Raw genomic sequence first — 22,759 nt, 5'->3', positions numbered from 1 at the left:
GGTTCAATAGAGTTCTTTGCTTTTCTTTGAAAAACTTTTGTCGCGGAAAAAGTTTAATTAATTAATCTATAGTCAAGCCCATAAGCCATCGATTTTTTACTAAATAGTTTTTTTTTTTAGAGACACTGCTTACGGAAGGGATGTTCGTATAAGCTTCAAAAGGATTCGATTGGAAATTGGAAGTTTTTGTATTCTTCTCTAAGAGTAAGTAGTGATTGATGGTAAACTAGCCCCCCTCACTTTTTCCCCCCAAATACTTCCGAAAAAATATTAAGATAGAAATTTTGCTTAAAAAAATTTCAAAGATCAAATAAGAAAATCAAGGGTCAACACTACCCCCAGACCCCAGGGGCAGGTGTTTTATGTTTTACCCTCTTGAGAATATACAGTTCATATGATATAGTTTTAAAAATGATTCAAAAATCAGATAATGCTGATCCTTCCCTAAAAAAAGCGACCCACCAAAGATGTTTTGTTATGACAATTATGGGAGCTGACCCTTGGCCGGACCCCCTCACACCCGAAAAAAAATTATGAACGATATTTGTTTTACGTATGGGGCCTGACCCCTGGCTCTGCTTTGTGAGGCTTCAACGAAAAATGTTTAACGATATTCGATTCTGAAACTTATGGGATCGGACCCCTGACCTTCCATGTCCCTCCAAATACTGTTTGCCAAAATATTATTCAAGAACTTAGCTTAGGTCATCCTTAACCATCCGTGGCCTGATATCTCTCTCAAAAATAATCATTGATAGTCTATTCTGAAACTTAAGGGAGATGGTCCCTTGTCCTCCATCATTTTAGCCCTCCTCCTCCCCGCCCCAAAAAAAAACACAAAAACTATTAAGGACTTCTTATGGGAGGTGACACTAAGCCCTTATCTCTCTTTCAAAAAAGGATGTTAATGATATTTCCTTGCAAGACTTAAGGGTGCTGATCCCTTGCCTCCTAATAACCGTGTAATAGCCCCACAAGATAGTTTAGAGGATTTGATAATGCTAAGGTACAACATTCATTTAAAAAAATAATTTGCTCTATGCATCATCTGTTATTTACATCTTGAATAGTCTTGAAAATAGCACATACAATTAAACTGAATATTCAATATATAATAATAATCAAGATTTATTATTATTTCAAACACTAAATATACTTAAAATTAGGTTAACTATATACTTTTCAGCTAATATTAGATTATATTTGGAAATATACAAATGATGAATAGCTCGGGTTATATTTATTGAATATTTTTTTCGTTTTTTTCAATCATTTTAAATTATTAAATTTTGTCAAATTTTAAGATGTAGGATGGTTTGGTCATGAACATGTTTGGAAAGACGATGCATAATCATTTTTTCTGCAATGTAAGGTTATCAAAATTATATATAATGTATAATTTCACAGGATTACTATAGTGTTATATATATATATATATATATATATACATACATACATACATACATATATATATATATATATATATATATATATATATATATATATATATATATATATATATATATATATACAAATATGTATATATATATATATATATATATATATATATATATATATATATATATTTATATATATATATATATATATATATATATATATATATATATATATATATATATATATATATATATATATGTATAAACTATTTTTCATTATAATGAAATTTTAAGTAAATACGTAAGGAATTATCAAGCAATGCTCACAGTGAAATGTTATAAATTCTTCTTTATCTAAGCAAATGTAACCTAAATAAAATTCTAGGAAGTTAATGGATATTAATACTCTAAGAAATACATCGTAGGCAAGTTCCACCGGCGATCTCCTGTCAAAAGTAAAGGACCTGCATTCCCAATTACAAATATTTCAAAATGAACCATAGATTTCACTAAGCATTGCTTGATAATTCCTTACATGTTTACTTAAAATTTTATTATAATGAAAAATAATTTTTTAAATAAGTAATATTTTAAATCAGTAAATTTTTTTACAGAGAAATCTCTTAAAATATATTTTAGGCTTAAAGTTTTATATCTATTTTTAAAATGAGTGTAAATACTGCAAGTCTCTGCATATCTAAGTAATTGTGAGTAAAATTCTTGGTATGTGATGTTTGAATGTATTTTACTTTCAGGGAACGGGAAGTTAATCAATTCAAAGTCAAAATCATCCGTTTGATTATACATTTTAAAAACTAATTTATTATTTTCATAAATATTAATATTCAAATCTAAGAAATGATCTTCTAGACTTCAGCCATTACTAGGTTCTAGAGCCAACTCTGATAGATAAATATTTTTAGAAATATCTATACACACTCCTTACAATTTAAAACCAAAATATCATCTAAAAATCTTTAAAAAAAAACATATTTAAAAATATTTGGATTATTCTTATCCATCATATAATTATATTCTAGTTGTCTGAAAAACAAGTCAGCTATAAATGAACTGGCATTACCTCCCATAGAAATTTCCACAAGTTAATTATAATTATTACCATTAATCTTATATGTGTTTTATAAAACAGTTTATAAAAAGTTAAAAATCATGTCTAGGCTGTAACATCTAGAACTAACTGTGCTGTTAAATCAGTTTTCCATCTAGCTTTTTTAGTTTAAGTGTCTTTTTTTAAAAACCTCATATTGTATAAATGAAAAGACTTCTTAATAACCATTTTTAAGTTTTCTAACACTACATTAAGTGACAGATTGTGTACGTAAGCCGTGGCTTATGGAAATTCTTGTGAAATTTTACAGTCTACTATATGTAAGGAAATTTTCTATCTTTGTCATTAATTCCAATATTAAATTTTAAAAATTCCAATATTAAATATATATATATATATATATATATATATATATATATATATATATATATATATATATATATATATATATATATATATTTCTGATATCAAGCCCATGCTACCTTTTTGTTAAAGCCATTCTGAAGGCTTCTTAGCCCTTTTCCTTGCCTATAAAATGTCTCCTGTCATTCCTCTCTTGGAAATCTTAATCAAGAACCAGAATTTCCGTTTTATCGTTTTTAACCGTTTCCCTTGTTCGGCTGGTACAAACCCAATGAAGTCAAAAAAAAATCTTAACCAGTTTTCAACACAACGGCTTGAAAGGAAAAGAATATCAAAACAGTTAAATGGCGTAAAAAAAACTCTTGATTAGATCAGACAGATCACATGACAAGATTAACTCAGTTCCCGTAGGGTTGAACTTCTGGCGATTAGTGTTCAATCAAATCTGGCACGTTTTAAAAAACACAGGGTATTTCTGAAACATATGGTAATGATGGAAAAAATATTAAAAATATTTTTTCCTCTTGTTTAGCTGGCACATACCCAACAAAGTCAAAAAAAAAAATCTGAACCAATTTTCAACACAACGGCTTGAAAGGAAAAGACAATCAACAATTAAGTGCAGTCAAAAAAATACTGATTGGATCAGACAGATTACATGACAGGATTAACACAGTGCACGTAGAATTGAACTTCTGCCGATTAGTATTCGGTCAAATCTGGCACGTTTGAGAAAATAAAGGGTTATTCTGAAACATGTCGGAATGGTGGAAATAAATTAGAAATAGAAAAATAAACTTTGGATTGGCTTTAAAACAGATAAAAGGTGATAAAGTAATTCATTCTCTGATTCAATAAGTAAGAACCTTAGCAGCAAAAAAAACTCAAATTTAAAACTAAGGAGCCAAGTGAGTCAGTTGAAGACTTTTTTAATAAGAGAAATCAACGCTCAATAAAAGGGAGCAGAAAAAAACCAAAAATTTCACAGCTAGCTGAAGGTCTAGCTGATTGAACTTCTGGCGATTAGTGTTTGGTCAAATCTGGCACGTTTGAGAAAATAAAGAGTTATTCTGAAACATGTCGGAATGGTGGAAAAATATTGGAAATAGAAAAATAAACTTTGGATTGGCTTTAAAACAGATAAAAGGTGATGAAGTAATTCATTCTCTGATTCAATAAGTAAGAACCTTAGCAGCAAACAAACTCAAATTTAAAATTAAGGAGTCAAATGAGTAAGTTGCAGACTTTTTTAATAAGAGAAATATAAGCTCAATAAAAGGGAGCAGCAAAAATACACAATTTTTGCAGCTAGCTGAAGGCCGCTGGCTGTCAGCGTACTGAAAGAAAAAAAGAGTAAGAAAATGAAGTCTTGATTCACAGTTTGATGACATGTTTCACCCTCAGCACCTTTACAAGGAAACCACCTCAAGTTTTTAAGTTAAATTTCAGATGCGCTATGAAAATGTATGGCATCTATATCCTTTGGCTGGTTTTCACTCAAGCAAGCCGCATTCTGTGTAGTCGACTCAGATGGTCGTAAAACTCCCTACAGACATATATTATAAAATCACGGGCCTGCAGCAAACCCGCTGATTCAGACACATTGCATACGGCTGGTCAAACTGCACAATGAATGAATGAACTTTATTACCCGTAAAAGCATAAAAAACACGAAGTACGGAGTATTATAAATAAACAAAAACAAAAACAATAAAAATAAATAAAAAATTTCAAACTAACAGAAGACAACAAGGACTAATTAACCAGTATCAATATGGAAAAAAGGCTGCAGAGGGTCGTAAATGTGAATAAATTTGATAGTATTTTTACATAAATCATCACTCGACGACCGAATCCAAAAAGGCATATCTATTAATCCAAATCGAGCAATTATTTTTCTGTTTCGGTGCCACCTATGAAGCCAGAGAAGGAATTTGCAATATCTGTAATAAGCCGCACGTAGATTATGGCGAACTTTCTTACGAAACAGATGAGACATGCCTGATAAAAACAAAAGCAAAGGGGCGCAATAAGCGTTATAAATCATGCACAAACTGTTGCGGTTGTAGCGGCTTTTGTTTGGGGATATTTTTACGTAAGCGACGCGTAGGTTTTTCAAGGCTTGATTCACTAGGGATAAAAAGGTTTTGGAAAGTATTGGACCGATAGACATACCAAGCCAACTATCTAAAGAAGAACATGGTTGAACTGCAGTCCCAGCAAAGAATGGAGCGACCATATAAGGGCTATTTAAACAAATGAACTCGCATTTAGACGCGCTAACTGACAATCAAATCTTAGATAGTTCATTGGTTAATATAGTAAAATATGAAAGCAATCCACGGCAAATTCGGACAACAAGAAGAACGTCGTCCGCATATGCAACAGAAGACAAACCAATATTACCGTAAGGAACAGAACTTTTAAGGAGACACAGGCACGTTACAAGCACACATTTAAATATACTAGAAGAAAATACGGCAGAAGTTGCAACCTATCTATTTCTAGCGGCAGTTTTCACAACTTGAAGTGGCGAAAACCAGAAAACTAAGTCGGATATCTACTGAAAAAAAAGAAATTAAACAAGAGTATAGAGCTCATATGGCACTTGTGACGAGGTTGGAAGAACCAAGAGCTCATATGGCATGAGCTCTGGTAAAATTACAAGAATCAATATATTAATTTAAAAGAAAAATCAGAGGCTTAATGCTGGTCGGGATTTAAAATAAGATCTCTGAGACACAATGTCCTTTTAAATATCAAAATTCATTTTTTTTTCAGTTCTTTCGGGCTTACAAAAAAAATTATAACAGTCATAACATACATAATCTCTCATCTCTGTGCAAGAAATGCATGCTGAGTCCCTTATCCCCTCAAAAATAAATACACACTATGGATCCCCCTCCACTCCTCGATACAACCATGGCCCCTACCAATACAACGATCCTTACAAGTCCCCACCTCTTCATCCAGGAGGAAACAGCTCCAATTCCCTTACAAAAACCTCAATAAAGGTTAAAGTCACTTTTCTAATTAGAATCTTTATTCAAATTAAACTAATTCAAAACAAGATAATTTTTTATTCTCTTTTTGAAAGAACCAAGGGAGCTCCTACCTCTCAGTTCAAGTGGTAGGGTATTGTAAACCTTAGCACAGACGATGTCAGGCGAAAAAAATCCGACCTCGCTGTTGGTGTATGTCGAATATGGATCTGTGCAGATAGTACTGTAATTGGAAGATGCTGTTCAGATACCGAACAGAATAGATTCCTAAAAGGCGGTGGAAGAATGCTGGAGAGGAATCTGAAAACAAAAACCAAGCAGGAAAGCTTAAACAGCGATTTCAGCGAGAGATAATCTTCTGTGTGTTTGATAATCTTCAAGGCATTCTTGTGGATGGGATCCAGTTTTTTCAGATGTGATTTGAACGTTGACTGCAATACCATTACGCAATACTGTAAGTGGGGTTTAATGAGCGCATTGTAGAGAAGGGTAAGGGTTTTACGTGGGAATGTGTGCTTCAGTTTCTTCATGATACCCAGATTCCTTGAAAGCTTTAATTCTACAGCATGGATGTGAGGAAGGAAGGAAAGGTTTTCATCGGAAAGGTTTCCGATCACCCACCCGTAAGTTAAAAATAGCTCAATTTTTCTAATTTTCCCTCTCTCCCCCCCCAAATGGTTGAATCAGGGAAAACAACCTTATTTAGTCAATTTGTGCAGGTCCCTGACTCGCCTACAAATTTTCATCGTACTAGCAGGTCCAGAAGTACCGAAGTCGCTAAAGCACCGAACCCCCTAACTCCCCCAAAGACAGTGAATCCAGTCCGGCCTCTTCAATCACGTATCTACGAAATTTGCATATTCTACCCACCAAGTTTCATCACTCTAAGCGTTTTCCAAGATTTCTGGTACCCTCTCCAATTCTCTCCCAATGTCACCTGAACTGGGCGGGGTCTAAAATAAAAGCTCTGAGACATGAGTTCCTTCTAAATATCAAATTCAACAATACCCCACGAACGGCCACCCGCTCTTAAGTTAAAAATACCTCTTTTTTGTTCCGAATTAAAACTCCCCTCCAACTCCCCCAAAGAGAGCGAATCCGTTTCGGTTATGTCAATCACGTATCTAGGACTTGTGCTTATTCTTCCCACCAAGTTTCATCCTGATATCTCGACTCTAAGCGTTTTCCAAGATTTCCTGTCCCCCCCCCCACAAATCCCACCAATGACACTGGATCCGGTCAGGATTTAAAACATGAGATCTGAGTTGCAAGTTCCTTCCAAATGTGAAATTTCTTCCGATGAAGTTCAAAATCCGATCACTCCTTCGTAAGTTCAAAATACCTCATTTTATATATTTTTTCAGAATTAACCTTCCCCCAACTCCCCAAAAGAGAGTGATTTCGTTCTGGTTAGGTCAATCACGTATCTAGAACTTGTGCTTTTTTCCCACTAAGTTTCATTTCGATCCCTCCACTCTAAGCATTTTCCAAGATTTTAGGTTTTCCGCTCCAACACCCCCCCCCCCAATGTCACCTGATCCGTTCGGCATTTAAAATAAGACCTTGAACAGAACTTTAAAATAAGCTTGAACAGAACTTAAAAAATCTACATTATAGTAATACTTATACTACAATATCTAAGACCACAAGAAAAACAAGAAAATAACGTGAACATTCCAGCAATGACCCCTGCTCAGCCATTTTCTGTGCAAAAGAGAAGAAGGAAGAAATATAAGATAAATAACAAATTACAAACTAGGACAAATTGAGTTTTCTTATATTTTTTATTCCTACGTTTTTTCTTACGGTAATTATTTTAAGGAAAACAAAACTCAAAACAAATTCACCACGTTCCATTATTGTCACTGCGATGATGAATTACCATTAATTTTTCGTTTCTTCACCATTTTGTCTGGTAGTAGCATCTATGTTTGACGGCACTAGACCATTAAAGTCCAACCTGGTTGTGCTAATCTCCGTTTTGTGGCCCTGAAGCCAGGATGTGAAATGAGTGTTGTTAGCCAGCCATCTTGCGCTTGTAGACACCATTCCTGCTTACCTTCCTTAGAGGTACCTATTTACAGCTTGGTCGACCCTCCCTGAGCTTAGAGGGTTACACCACTGACCCCCCTCCCAAACACAAATACCGACCACCTAAGTGATAAAACTCTTACCACTCAGACAAAAGTTTTTCAATCTAGCACTCCAGCCACTTAGCCATGATGGTTCACTGGTTGCAACATTTCAGGTTACATCATTAATATTAAGATTCTATAATCAATTTATATAACTAGATACACAGATTTACGTGCCAAAGAAAACAAGCTTACTTCCCAATGTTCAGTGTATAACGATCTAATTACCAATCATGAAATGGTAGGGGAAACTAATTCAAAATAATCTGCTAGCTACACAGATCTCGTCTAGGTTTAATTTATACCAGGCTGCAGCTCCTTAGACTATCGTCTTTATACTATATCCAAACTTAGTGGAGCCGTTGTTTGCCTGATTAGCAGGAGATTTCTGGAGTATTGTAGAGTCAGATAAATAAGGTATAGACTTAAGTAAGATATTTGTTTGAAATTTAAAAGATTTTTAGCTAATAAAAGATTTTTTCGTTTTTATTATCAATAACGAATGAACTCTTTAAGGTAGGGCCAAAATTATACTTAACTATAATCAGAGGTTGAATAATAAAGATATTAAAAAAAACAATATAATCGAAATAAGATAGTTTTGATTGGTTGTCAATGACTAAAACCAATTGCAACCAATAGTATTAAGCTATATTGACCTCACGGCTAATCTTACCTGAAAATTTGGAGAGGGACCACCAATCTTTGTTCCTCTATGTTGTTTTCTGTACAGTTTAAAGACTTTTCTGTAATAAGGTGTCTGGTCATAAGCTATTGCTGCTACTTGAAAAGAATTCATTTTCTCAAATTCTTTGTATAAATCTTGGAGAGGGCATCTAAATTCCAAGTCAAGATCCAAAACAACTATCTTATTGTAGGAAAAAATTTGTGGATAGAGAGGTCGAACGTGACAACTGACATCGTAATATTTGTGATTTTTGTCTTTCGTGGTGTATCTCTGGGATAATATAATCGGCTTTTCAAAAGTTTTTTTGATAACATCGAGAGAAACAAATTCATAAGTTATCTGAAAATATTGAAACAAAATATGTATTTTCCAGCAAAGCAATTGTTTAAAAATAAATTTTTGACCATTGTAAATAATCGTTTAAACAAAAAATTTAATAATCAAATAATATTTTTTTCTTTCAGGAACAGCTAGTATTTGTCTACAGCTCGAATAAGCGATATAAAAGTTAGTTTAGTTCCAATATTAATCAAGTTGACCAAAGAAGCATTAACAAAATATAAATTAATACCACATTTGTGACAGAAATACTTGAATACCAAAGTTTTAAGTAAAAGAAAGCCATTAAAAAACGGATTATTTAAAATAGTGTTGATATAATAGTAGTCTTGGCTTTTATCTTCTAGTACCAATTCTCGTTTATAGATCGATTTTTTTGTGTTCTATTGCAACAAATGATGATTACTTACTAATTGATCAGTATACTTGACATTGTATTCTAGTCAGTACAAATGTCCTAAAGGATTGGGTTGCAGTTAAAAATATTGTCTGCCAACTAACAAAACCTGTTTACAGTGAAAAATCAGGAGCACTTTAGGTTGGGTTTTTTCTAAGATAAAGAAAGAAGGAATAAATCCCGGAATCATGTTGAACATTAGCAGAGAAACCGAAAAATGAAATTTTCGTCTATTTAAGAGCAGATCAATACTTATTTAAATGTATAAATCATCCAATTAATAAGAAAACCGAGTAAAATAAGCACAATTACTAGAAAAAAAAATCTTAGAAATCCAGAAGTCATTGAAATAGAGCTGGTTTACTGACTAATAACAAGATAAACAAGTGTAAGAACTTAAAAAAAACAAGAGTTAAAATTTACAAAGAGTTACAATATATATATATATATATATATATATATATATATATATATATATATATATATATATATATATATACATATATATATATATATATATATATATATATATATATATATATATATATATATATATATATATATATATATATATATATATATATATATATAATAGTTTAATTAAACTGCATTTAACTTAGGTTAGAGGTGGAAAATGGTACTTTCCAATTTTTTGGTCGAATAGAAATAGTTTTATGTTCAATTATTGAAATGTGTATTGCCTTTTCCTATGTGACTAAAGAGAATCCTCTTCTGAATGATCAATCATAATTATAGGTAGGGAAATATATTTGGTGTTCAAACAATATCCTCGTCCTTTATTCGATCATAATATTTTCCCTAAAATAATATTATTGGATAAATTAAAACTTCTATTTATTGGTGTAGAATTACAGGACAAAATGTTAAGAATTTAGAATAACATAAAATTTGTTTTTAAGGCTCTTGAGAGAGCAAATGCCATAAAAGAATAGATTAGAAGAGATATTAGCTGGATTTGTATAGCGTAGCTTCGATAAAACTTGACGACAGCATTTATACAAATTAAATTACATTTAAATGTGTATGTAAATGTTAGTGGGTGAATTTGTGATAATGTGTGTGCAAGTGTGCATACAAATGTATAAAAGTGTGTGTGTTAGTATTTGTGTAGGTTCATACAAGTTTGTGTGAAATTGCGAGTGTGAATGTTCGTGGACGTGTGTGAAAATACGTGGAAATTTTTACAAGTTTGTGTACAGGTGAGTTTTTGGGACCCTTTAAACTTGAAGGGAGCCCTATTACTTTGAATTCCCGTGCCAAAATTTTTTTTAAAGCAAGTATATATTTGGTAAAGTTTCTTTAAGACGCAGATGCTTGTTACATAATAGGGAGCGTCTTCTTTAAGATGCAAGTGCTTGTTACGTATTTGGAGATATTTTTCAAGGTTGTTATATTAAATGTTTAAACAACTAATGGTGTAAGAAAAACCTTCAGGGCCCTGCCAGTCAAGTAGGGAGCCTTCAAAATCCTGGCATAATTGTTCAAAGGTAGACGTTAAATAATAATGGATGTATTCTTTGATTTTATGTTAAATGTGTAAAAACCTAAGAAGAACAGGGAAAAACCCTTAGGATCTGCCTTTCAAGTAGGGAACCTTCAAGACTCTGGTACTATCATACAAACGTAGATGTTACAAAATACTGCTACAACTTCTTTGTTTTTATTATGATTTTGGTCTACATATTGTTATATTCATTTTAATATGATAATACTTCTGGGTGTATAGATCTTCAAATGAATCCATCGACAATCCCTCTTCCTTATTTTTGTTTGTTTCTTAGTTTTTACTTATTTCTTTTTCCCTATCTTTCTGTTCCTTTTCTCACTTATCCTTACCTTTATTATGTTACTTTTTTTTCCTTGTATTTTTTCTCTCCACTATTCTTCATTTCAGATCCAGATGTTTTGGCTTTTCTTTTTGGTTTTTCCTTTTAAGGTATTCATAAGAATAAGTTCAGCAATACTTATGTATAGATGCAATAGCTTTTCTTTGATATTTGAAACCTTTGATCTTTTGGGTTTGGTAGAGGAGCAGATCTAACATCCACCGTAAGTAAATTGACAATTTCTTTTGGTGACCAGGTTGGTATCACTTCTTTGGGGGAACGTGAAGTTGAGTTAAAAAAACCCTTTAGATATTGAGAGTATAATTAATATTTCAATTGGAAGTAGAAATCAGAAATAATGATTCTAATGCGGGTAATTAACAATAGGTATGCTTCGCAATTAAATGGTTCTGCCTCCTCTAAATGAGATGGTATTTTCTCCGTGATTCACCCTAACATACAGGAACTTTGATTGTCTTTTGATTGACTGAAACGGATTGTTGGTGGCAGAAATCCTGATCTTATTGGATTATGTGATAATTTTCTGGATTCAAATATCGATATCATTTTAGATGTTCCAGGATATAGGATGGAGAGGCTGAAAAGGAAACAGATAACAGGGTGTAGCCTTTCCCTTTAAAATTCTGATCGTCTTGCATATAATGTCCAAAGTGATTTGAGCAGAAATGAGGAAGGAATCTTTGAATCCATTTTTACTGAGATTAAGTCAACGCGTAAATATTTAGTTGTGTGTTTGGTTTATAAGTCCCGCAGTGAATTTCTTCCTTTGTTTATAAAAATTCTTGAAGAAGTTCTGAACTCAGTTCAAAAGCATCCTTTTGAACTAATCATTATTGGTGATTTCAACCTCAGCCTGCAGGATCAAAATTCTGTTTCAGATATATATTTTTGTCGGTGATGCTCTCTTCGGGAACTCTACCTTCAATTTTTATACCAACCCGAGTTACTGACACGCATGCGTCTCTTACCGATAATATTTCTTATCAATAGATGTCTTAGATAATTCGGTGCTGGTTAGTGATATTTCCAACCATTTTTCCGCTATTTCCTGATTTAAGAGTGTTGATCAGGCACAGCGTATGGCATTACCATCTAATCTCCCATTTTCTGTTAAGATGATATTGACCTAAATCTACTGAATTCTCATCTAAATCATTAGCCGTGGGATAGTTTTGCCTCTGAATCATTTTTTAATCGCTCTTTTGATTTTTTATGATTTAGTGAAAGAAGGAATCCTGGAAGTTTGGAATCAGGGTCCAGTGCCCCATGCTTCGAAAAGGACAGATGACTTCAGGTCTCCATAAAAGCTGGAAAAGAAAAAAAATATTTGTGGAAGCTTTACAAGGCTTCATCATCTGTAGCTCATCACGAACGATCTAAGCCCTATAGGTGTATATTTAATTCTCTGCGTCAGAAGGCTTAGTCTCAGTATTAATATAAGAAAATTTCTGAATATGGAAAGGATGTTACGAAAACATGGTATTTAATAAATTTGGATCTTAAATGTTCTCCCCTTCTGCCTTCAGTTCCATCAATGGTGATAATTGATGGTAAAACCTTTCAAGGAGAAGAAGATATTCAGCTAGAGCTAAACCTCTTATTTTGCTAATATAGGGAAGACAACTGCTTCTTCTGCAACTTCCTGTTGCAATTTCAGAGCCTATCTTGGACCCTCATGTTTAAAGTCAGTGGTCTTGCACTCTGTTTTTTGAATTTAAGGTAGCTCGTTTTATGAATACTCTTAAAGGATCATCGTCTTCAGGACCAGGCAAAATTCCTACAAGGGTTATCCGTACGATTCTGCCCGCTATTCTCTCACCATTAACTAAGCTTTTCAATCCGTATTTCAAGATAGGAATTTTCCCTGAATCTCTCTAGTGAGTTAAGGTTGTTGTGATGTATAAAGGTCGTTCTTGGATTGATCCTGCTAATTATAGGCCAATTTCTCTCCTATCTATTTTCAGCAAAATTTTTGAGAAGGCTTTGCTACCCAGGCTTCTTAGTTTTCTGGATGCAAAATATTTTTTGCATGATTTCAAGTGTGGATCCCGAGCGAATCACTCTACTGAGCGTGCTTGTGCAGCTTTCTTGAATTTAACAATTCGGCAATAGAGTCTGGTCAAATTCAGGCAGCTTTATTTTTGAATGTTCGAAAAGCTTTTGATTCCTTGACTCATCGGATTCTTCTTTGAAAAGTATTGCACATTGGTATAAGATCAAACGCTTTTTCTTGGTTTGATTCATATCCTTATGGTAGGCTTATTTCAATTGAATCGCTCTTCCAGAGCTCTTCTGAGGTATATTTTGGTGTCTCTCAGGGATCCATTTTTGGCCCCATTTTATTTCCGATTTATGTTAATGATCTAATGATCTAATTTGGGCGTTAAAAAACACTAGACCTCTGGCATGCTGTGAGCTGTGTCATCCTGATGCTGGATCGGTTTCCGATACTAGTTTCTTTTACTGATGACGCCACTCTTGAAACCCTTGGTAAGACGGATTCTGATATCAAGTGTGACCCCTTGGCAATATTCGAGAGAGTTATTTCACGGTGTAATGTGAATTACTTGGCCTTGAATGCTGGTAAATCACATTTTCTTATTTTTTTCTCGAATAGATATAGTTTTTCCTCAGCTTCGACACCTTCAGGTGTCAAGAGGCTCCTTGTGTAGACCAGAAAATCGGGTAGTCTCGTTTTTGGTATCCTGCTTGATGAAAGTCTTTTATTTAGAAACCGTATAGCCATGATTAGGATTATGGCCTCAAGGAGTGAGGGTATCGAAAATCTTGACACACATTCTCGGGTCTATTCTGAAGCTTCTTTTTTTCTGCCTTGTCCAGTCATTTGTTTCTTATTGCCCCATTGTATAGATGTCTACTTTTCCATCTAAACTGCGGTCACTTTTTGTCTTGCATAATAAAGCATGGCGTCTTGTTATGGACACCAACCCATTCTCATCAACACCGCTCTTAGGTCTACAGTCTATTTACATTAGTTGTTTTGCTTCGTTTGTCTTTCATCGGCTTCACGGTAATCTTCCAAAATTTCTTCAAAAACTTCTCTGTTTATTTCTGACTCATCTCCATATAGCCTTAGTTCTTCATAAAATATCTGCCTTCTGCCTAGCCCTAATATTCGATCAGATTTCACCCCCTTATTGCTTGTCAACAGGTCTGGAATTCACTATCTTCTTCTATACATACGTTTGTTACCTTCAAAAGGATTCTTAAATATCATTTAGTAAAGAATCAAACAGACTATATTTTGTTTTTGTTTTTGTTTAGTTTTATTTCCTTTTCCTTTTTAACTGACGAGTTGATGTCCCCTGAATGTTTGTTCATGGTGTATGGTGGTCTTTTCTACACTTTGACTCCCAGACCTCAGGTATGTATTAAATACATCTTATATGTTATTTGTTCACCTGTTGGGTTGTTGCTTTTATTAGATTCTTTTGTATCCCCCTTGTATCCCAAGCCATGGAGTCTTTCGAGAGAAATAAGAGTATTGTATTTCCATTCCGTATTTAATGGTGAAACAAACCCCTAACTCTAAACTCTGAACTGGGTGTTTGATTGTTTTGTTGTATGTAAGAAACCTAAGGATGTAGGAAAAAATTCAAAAGATCCCCACCAGTCAGGGTCTTCGATGTCTTCGATGGAGGAGCTTTTGTCGAGGGCTCAGGACAGGTCGTCGTGGCGAACCACTGTTGCTGCCTTATGCGCCTTCAGGCGTGGGAAGACCTAAGTCTAAGTAAGTCCGCCAGTCAAGTAAGGACTTAGACTAATTTGGTTGAATTGATCTTAGACCAACATTTACGAAGACTTTATTGATGATACACAGGCCTATTATCTTCACTTTTGGTAACAGACAAAGAAATTCTTATTGTGTATTGATTTTCCAGCAAGACCAAAGGAGTCCCGTTTTATGGTATAAATGTCTATTATTTTGTAACAGAACTGCTCTAATACCACAAGACATTATTACGTGCACCTGTTTTTTATGCAATGGTATTGTCTGCTTATGCAAATTCATCAGGGACAATGATATCTCGCGTGACTTCTTTTGATTCCGAGGGGGTTTTTTATGGTCCAATAACTACAAAGGTTTTTGTCTGGTGAAGGAATCAAACTTTATATTGAATATTGAGTGAAATCATATAGCCCTATATTATTAATTGATTGACGCGAGCTAGACAAGGACAGGATAAGTTATATATTGAAGTCAGTGAAGTATCTCTTAAGCTTCATTGAGCAAATGATTTTAATAGGTATTTAGACAACATGCCTAGTGGAAATGATTTCAACATGCCAAGTAGATTTAAAAGAAATGGGAACTTCCTGGGAAGGTGTAAAGAGGGAGTCCTTGAATAGATTAGGTTGGAAGAGGAGCGTGCGTAGCTGTGTTCGCCTCGTACGGCTTGGTGCTGCGGTGAGTTCTTAGAAGTAGTAGTAGCTTAGAAAACAAATGTAATTTCCCCTTTTCCATGTGTTATTGATTATTAATTAGTACATATATAGAAATTTTATATAGGCCATGGTCAAAAGAAATAAAAGTGGTTGGCTTCCAATTTACAAGTAAGAAAATATACAGTAAAAAGGAGATATCTTGAGTTTCAAATGTTTCCATGTTAAATTGTTTATTATATATATATATATATATATATATATATATATATATATATATATATATATATATATATATATATATATATATATATACATATATATATATATATATATATATATATATATATATATATATATATATACATATATATATATACATATATATATATATACATATATATATATATATATATATATATATATATATATATATATATATATATATATATATATATATAAGTTATATAAGCTGTAATTGAATGAATAAAATCGATTTGCTTTCATTTTGCACGTAAGAATAAATACTGTAGAAAGGGTCATTTCTCAGGTTTCAAAATAACTCTGTCGTAAGTGGTTCGCTCATTGAATTTGTATATAGACTGTTATCGAAAGAAAAAAAAAAGCGGTTTGCTTCCATTTTTCCCGTAAAAATATCCTGTAGAACGAGAGATTTCACAGGTCTCGAATAGTTCCGTTTTAAGTGGTACATATATTGAGCTTTTATATAGGCTGTTATCTAAAGAAATAATACCGATTTGCTTCCACAATGCAAGTTAGAAAATGTATTGTAGAAAGATACATTTCTTGGGTTTGTGTTTTAAGTGCTAAGTATATTGAAATTTTGTATAGGCTGTGACTAGCCTAATGACACAGATGAACTTAGGCTACATCAGTGAAACACATTGAAGATTTATCGAGGAAAAAGAGATCTACTGTACAATTATCTTATTGTATATATAAGTTATGCTAACAAACAACTTCACAAATATTACTAAAATATTTTTTTCAGGGAACTGAAATCGATATTATACAGCCAGGAAAGATCATGTTCACTTCGAACTCACTCAATCGAGGATTTTTTACGTAAATTCTGAGTAATTTGCCACTAGTATACCCACGACATCAAAAATAAAATATCGCATGAAAACTAAAGATTTTGATCGATACATATACATCCATTGAAGGGGAGGTTAACCTATTAGACGGAAATTCAAAAAGACAGAAGAAATGTGAATTAGCTCCATATTTTATTTACTGCTTTGGTATTATTTTATGACAATTACCAACCTCTTCCACTCTGTAACTAACCCATGGCACTTTTCGACACCCCTCATCATTCTCAAAGTATTTTTCAGACATTCTTGTGATAAAAATAAAGGTTTAATTCCATTGCTTTGTTAAAGCATTAATTTACATTTGGTATTCGATTTTCAAGCATCAGCACACTTAGCACAGTCCCCCTCCCGTTGCAATGTCTTGCTGCCTCGTGGCAAAAACTATCATTCCTTAGGTATTTTCAAACAATTTTTTACATTAATAGCCCTATTATCTAGAATTAGTGGTTGTTTTTACTTGAACAGCTGGATTTACCATTTCATTGTTAGATACGTGATACACCATAGCGATTTACGCTTTTTGGTCCTTTCGGGATGGTTCTTGGTACCCGATGGTGAATATTACCATTCTAAAAGGATATTACCATTTTTCTACAAAAATATATAGAATGTTATTAAAAATAATAAAAGTGGTCTGCTTCGACTTTGCACGTAAGAAGATATACTGTAGAACGGGAGATTTCCCAAGCTTCAAATAGTTCTGTTTTAAGTGTTAAATATATTGGACTTTTATATAGGCTTTGATCAAAAGAAATAAAACCGATTTGCTTCCACTATGCAAGTGAAAATATATATTATAGAAAGAGACGTTTCTAGTGTTTTAAATAAATTTGGTTTAAGTGCTATGTATATTGAACTTTTATATAGGCTGTGACTAGCCTAATTACTACGAATGTACATAGGCTACAAGATGCCTTAAATGCAACAGTAAAATATATTCAAGATTCATCGTGGAAGAAGAAATCTACTGTGAATCTATCTTATTGTACATATAAGTTGTATTTTACATGTACATATAATATTAACAGACAACTTTACAAATATTATTAAAACATTTTTCTTATGGCACTGAAATCAATATTAAACAGCTAGGAAAGAGCACTCTCACTATGAACTCAGTCAATCGAGGAGTGTTTACGTAAATGCTGAGTAATATGCCACTAGTATATCCAAGACATCAAAAATATAATAGTGCAGGAAAAATACAGATTTTTATCGATATATCTAGATCCGCTGAGGGGAGAGGTTAAGCTCTTAGACGTAAAGTCGAAGGGACAGAGAAGACGTGAATTAATTCCACATTTTATTCATTTTTGGTACTATTTAATGGCAATTCCAAACCTCTTACACTCTGTGACTGACCAGTGGCGCTCTTTGGCACTCCTCATTATTCCCAAGGCATTTCTAGACATTTTTGTGATAAAAATAATGTTTTGATTCCATTGCCTTATGGAAGCGTTAATTTACATGTTGTTTTTTATATTCAAGAATTATCACTCTTTGTAATGTCTGTAGCCCCCCCCCTCCTTTGCAATGTCTGACTGCCCCGTGAAGCAAACTATCATTCCTTAGGCATTTTCAAGCAATTTTTCACAAAAATAGACATATTGTCTAAAATTAATCGTTGTTTTTATTTGAACAACGGGATTTACCATTTCATTGAAGATTGTGATACACAATAATTATTTACGCCATTTGGCCCTCCATGGATAGCTCTTGGCGCCCTGTGGCACATATTATCATCCCTAAAGCATTTTCAGGCATTTTCCGACAAAAGTAACCCTAAAAACCGTATAAACGAAAATCAACCATTTAAACTTAAAAGAAAATTCCCACAATTCCACCAGCCCTAGTTCTAGCTCTAACACTTTTTTCTGTCACTTCTGGCACTAATTTCACAGCTCAGGTTAGGTCAGTTCTAGGTCTCCCACTTCTGCCCCCCCCCCCCGACTAAACAGTTTCAATTTTACCAATATCATTGAGCTAACTTCCGTCGGCAAGAGGATATTTTATGCGACTACCCCTTGTGGTAATCTATCGAAAATCGCTAGTTTGTTGTACGTTTTTGAATAGTATTACCTGTACATTAATAATAATAATAATTTATTTATTACCCGCTTGTTTTGACAAATTAAGTGGAGTAAAAACATTAAGGAAAGAAAAACGAAATAACACAAACAATACAATTAATACAGTCTAATCAAAGGGTGGTAAGGGCCCAAGCGTTGACAGGCCTCAGCACCTAATCTAGCATAGAGTTTTTTATAAACGAAAATAATATCAGTGGCACAAAACTTTCTGATAATCTTCTGATTTCTATAAGAACGCGGCAGATACAATAAATATTTACAATAACGAAAATACATAACTCTTATGCCCTGCAAATCTTGATTATTAAACAACGGGCGCAAACCGGAAAGAAACAATATAGAATGATCGCAATATGTAGAATAAAGTCTGGATAAAGCCTTTCGTGAAAATCTGCCTCGGTTCGGGACAATTTTCGCGTACCCTTTTTTAAGTTTACTTTTAATATCATTTAGCCCACAGGATCGAAAAGCCGTTAAAGATGAACAAATATTAATACCAAGCCACCGAATCGAAGAAACGAGCTTAACTGAAAAATAACCACAATCAAGATCACTACTTTGATGCTTAGCATTAAAAACTAAATATTCACATTTTTCAGTATTAAGTTTGAGGCCGATTTCCTCAAAAGACTTAGAAACAAGCTGGGTCGACTTAATTAGGCTAGATTTAGTGCGGCTGATCAAAAGTAAATCATCTGCATATGCAATGTACGAAAGATTAGTTAGGCCTAAAAAACATTATGGATTAATACGTGGCAAAACAGAATAAAGACAAGCATTAAAAAGATAAGGGGATAAGACTCCTCCTTGCCTAAGACCAGAACGGATGGGGATATTACCAACGTAGGTGTCACCTGACTTGAGTCGAACATATGAATTAGCATACCAAAAACGAAGAGTTGATATAATAGACACATTTGCACCAAGTTGGATTAAAGAATACCAAAGTTGGCTATGACAAATTGAATCAAAAGCTTTTGAAACATCGAGTGCACAAAAATGAACCTCAAAACGATTTTTATGCGCTTCAAGTAATAGCGAAACTATAGCACGATGAGCATGTTGGCATCCTATATACGGCTTAAAGCCAAACTGATTAGACATATAATCTACATTAGACAGGAGATCAGGGAGCAAAACATATTCAAATACTTTACTTAAAGTACAAGCAACCGTAATAGGCCTATACGAAGCGCAACTAGTTGGGTCCTTACCGCGTTTCAAAATTGACGTAATGTTACCAACTAAAAAAGAATCAGGGACTAAAGAAGGGCATAAACACATCTGAAAAAGTAACTGCAAGTGATAAACTAATTCCTCCGAATCGGTGTTGAGGTGAAAAGCACTGATCCCGTCTATATCATAAGATTTCGATTTAAGTCTCTCTACACTTCTTTTGACACGGTTAGCAATAACGGGAGGTACATGACCTTGAATGATTTTGTTAGGCAACAGATTAGAACAGAGCTTGGCAAAACGAAAATGAACCGCATATATCACTGTATCGAAAATGTTACTATAATGATTGATCCATGATACATTAGGGATTCGGTCAGCCGTAGGCGATCTATCAAACTTCGCGACATTGATCACTTTTTTCCACTGGCTAGGAGACTTAGGAAATTCAGCACCATTGTACCTAATTTTTCGAAGATAGCGTTTAAAATCAAGTTTTGTTTTTTGTTTAATATCGAAAACATTACCCCTTAAGGGGTGGCCGCAAGCTATCCAAATTTTTAGCAACAACTTAGCCCGATTTTTTGTTGTTTTGAGCTCTGGGTCATTCTTCCAAATTGAACTTCTTGTTTTTGCTCTAAAGCGACATAGGGGAACAGCTACTTCTTCAGACCTCTTTAAGCACGATACAATGTGGCTATAATAAATATTAAGCTGAATTCTGGCTTGTGGGGACCCAACGCTTGTACACAACAGATTAAAAGGGACTTTAATCGTTGATAGAAGGCTAACAAGCTTAGAAAAATAAAGAGGCCAGTCAGCTTTGTTCCATTCTCTTTTAGAAATCCATTTTCTAGAATTGGGACGAAGGTTCTTCTCCGCAGTAGCATTAAGGGTAACAGTGAGGGATAGGGGGAGATGGTCGTAATCACGCTCATCCTGATCAACATGGACTTCGCCACAGATGAGACCAGAAGAAACGATACAATGGTCAATGTCTGAAAGTGAGCCACTATTATGGATATAGGAATGGGAGGCATCTTTCTTCAAAATTTTGTAACTATTCGGTAAGGAATCTAACAGAAGCTCAGTCCGCACTGATGAAGAGTGAATGTTACAGTTCAGATCACCGATTAATAACCAATCCAGTCCACTACTCTCAATGCCATTCAAATGACTTTTTATTAATGCGCAAAATTTTGTAAATTTAGTTAAACTTCGGAGGGATTTCTGGTCGCAGGGGAGATAAACATTAATGAGGACAAGGTTGGCAAGACGAATAGCAATATAAAAATCACTCTCGTGATAGCATAAAGGGGGTGGTGAAAACAGCGTCTTTTTTATTAAACATGCTAGGCCACCTGATGGTCTGCCAGAGGTTTTGCGTGCACTTTTAGAAAAAACTGAGTGTTCGGAAGGGTAATTGGAAGGGTAAACACTTATATATTATTTTATAAGGTGAAGATGAAATATTTTAAGAAAGTTTGTCTATATGATAAAGTTATACCATCATCGACTGCTTAAAAAGCGAAATATTTAACTATGAAACAAGCATAAATGGGTATATTATTTGAGATTGTGCGTGTGTGATATCATGACAATGATGAGTTATTTTCCTTTGGAGTGCCTAAGAATTTTAATTGCAAAATAGTGGATGTACGAGAAAACATTTCCAGAGATGATAGTGTTCAGGGAGAATGCAAACATAAAAAATTTAGTTGATGAAGAAGACCTAATTTTTGCTTAATCTGTTATTAAAATATTGCCCATTAATATATCCTATCGCCATCTTTCCGGTTTTAGGATTCCATAGAAGACAAGAAGAAGACAAGACTAATATAGCATCAACATTCTAACGCATATCTTATATTTGTTCCAAAACTGTAAACTATGTAAAAGCTTTGTCATAATACACGTTGAACCAACACTTAAAATAAAAAGGGCATCAACAAAAAATATTATGAAGAAATATAAAGATGAAATGATGAAAAACAAAGCACCGAAAAACGTTACAGTTACCATCAAAAGTGTACCAACTGATAAAGTGAATAAACGCAATAGTTTCAATGATGAATTACATGGCGAGGCTGTCAAAATGTGTATGACCAGAGATGGAATAGGTGCCGTGTCACTGGAGAACATAATGAAGGATTCTATTGAATGGATTCAGAACAATTAATTTTCTTCTGATTCTATTCTACATGTCTTTATTACAGTAAAAATATTTAATTACATTGCTCTGTTGTTTTTCTTTATATTAAGGGTATGCAACTAACTCCAGCGTTTAGAATGTTTATTCAAAAGCTGGAGATGCCAAAAAAGGAATTTATAGAGAAAAATATATTACTACTGGGCTCATATGGAATCTACCAGAGTCTGAGATAGGTTAACAGGGTTTTTACCGAGGTCTGAGAGAGATGGCAGGTTTTTTTCCAAAATCCACGCACAAAAACAGTCAAACAAATCGAGAGACCAACAGGGATTGAGAGGAAGAGAGAATTAATGCACACAAACACAAACACAAAATCAGAGACACAGGCACACAGAGACAGGCAAACACACAAGGACTGAGAGAGAGACAAAACAAAAGACACACAAACAGACAGAGTCAGATACACATGAAGAAAGAAAAACACAAAGAAAGACACAGAGAAAGGAAGACACAATCAAACTTAGACACACGACGAGAGAGAAATAAAAACAGTACAAACAA

General features: G+C 33.8%; 1 long non-coding RNA gene across 1 annotated transcript in view; it reads right to left on the bottom strand.

Annotated features, from left to right (window-relative positions):
* The window catches only part of LOC136042580 (uncharacterized), a 61,486-nt gene extending 52,492 nt beyond the window's left edge, over positions 1-8,994 (bottom strand). The window contains exon 1 of the long non-coding RNA XR_010621353.1: positions 8,643-8,994. This is a non-coding gene — a long non-coding RNA (uncharacterized LOC136042580). The remainder of the gene's footprint in view (positions 1-8,642) is intronic.
* Positions 8,995-22,759: the final 13,765 nt, after the last annotated feature.

This window comes from Artemia franciscana, unplaced genomic scaffold (genome assembly GCF_032884065.1).
Source record: "Artemia franciscana unplaced genomic scaffold, ASM3288406v1 Scaffold_1509, whole genome shotgun sequence".
Classification (NCBI taxonomy): domain Eukaryota; kingdom Metazoa; phylum Arthropoda; class Branchiopoda; order Anostraca; family Artemiidae; genus Artemia; species Artemia franciscana.
The sequence above is the reverse complement of the archived record's forward strand: the minus strand, read 5'-3'. Positions and strand labels throughout refer to the sequence as shown.